The following is a 1292-nucleotide window of genomic DNA, read 5'->3' on the forward strand; positions in this document are numbered from 1 at the left end:
TTAGTTTAAACCAGTGATGATCGTACTTTAGTACGAGAATGTGTACTTTGAACGATTGGAAAGTAAAAAGCCACACATTAATGTCATCATTTGTCTATTGGGTTATGTTGTGAAAAAGTAATACTAATTTAAGAGGAGTAGAGCTGTATTTCCCGAAGCGTTTAACACCATTAAGTAGAGTATTTGAGAACTATTTATGGGCAAACTTTCAAACAGCAGACGTAGTCGAGATTTTATTATACTCTGGGTTTTGATTTAGTAAAAGCAAGGATTTGGATTATTCCATAAATAGAAAAACTTTATTGGTTACATATACTGGATATTCAATATGTACAAGTTTGACTTTACTTGCACAGAATGTAATGCAATACAGCTCATGACCCACAAATGGGGTAGAAGAAATAACAAAGCAGTTTTTTTGGAGACCAATTTCTTGTAGTTTAACACTAGGAAACTCACTGTAATGCTGTGGGAAGGATCCACTAACCGCGGTAGAACTGGAGTAGGAAAGGAATTGTTGCGATCGAGTTCTCCAGCAACAGGTAAATTTTGTAGACGCTCCGAATTGTTCTTGTGGTGACACTGCAGCTACCTCGGTCAACTCGTATAGGGTTCATGGTCGTTTGATGAGCGTGTTCTAGAAATAGCAAGAAGATTAATGTTATGTAAGCCTGGTTTAACGCGAAACTTATTTAAAAAGTTTAGTTTAGGTAATATCAAGACTAATAAAATTTCCTTTTTTTTTTTGTCAAGTGAAATTTTAAACAATAGCTTCCCAATCGCCAACAAATAATTTACAATTTGAAGATACACTTACAGTACAGAAGATGTTGTAGCGTCGTCGCGTGCCAGTGTTCTGTGTTGACGTCCGTCTACCAGGCTTTATATACAGGCGGCCCACACTCCCTGACCAATCACAAGCTGTTTTAGGTGAAATTGTAGCCAATGGGAACATTGCCTTGTTATGACGTCAAAGTGACACCATGCCGGAGGGAAACGCCGGCAGGTTTGGTTGTTTGATGACGAGTAAACGATTTAAACTTTATTGTGACACGAAAGTAGTGTAAAACGTGAAAGGAAAATATTATGAAATCGTATTCACTGCTTTTCTTATCTTGGATAGAAATTGTGAATATATTACAACAGCAATATTGGCCTCAGTTTAAGTCTGAGACATTGTTAAGACACATATACATCCAAATAGTACTATTGTAATATTAAAAAAGTCTTAAACTTAAATAGAATAGTCTAAAGAAGTTAATATGAGGAATAAAATAAGATCACAGAGAGAG

The 1292-nt window shown here is 35.8% G+C and overlaps 1 long non-coding RNA gene across 1 annotated transcript; it reads right to left on the reverse strand.

Annotated features, from left to right (window-relative positions):
- Positions 1-271: 271 nt before the first annotated feature.
- LOC121853957 lies at positions 272-964 on the reverse strand. Its single transcript, XR_006086429.1, has 2 exons — positions 818-964; positions 272-637 (listed from the first exon to the last, which is right to left on the reverse strand). It is a non-coding gene; the product is annotated as an uncharacterized LOC121853957 (long non-coding RNA).
- Between the last annotated feature and the right edge of the window lie 328 nt (positions 965-1292).

Source organism: Homarus americanus, unplaced genomic scaffold (assembly GCF_018991925.1).
Source record: "Homarus americanus isolate GMGI-L3 unplaced genomic scaffold, GMGI_Hamer_2.0 scaffold55050, whole genome shotgun sequence".
In the NCBI taxonomy this organism is placed as follows: domain Eukaryota; kingdom Metazoa; phylum Arthropoda; class Malacostraca; order Decapoda; family Nephropidae; genus Homarus; species Homarus americanus.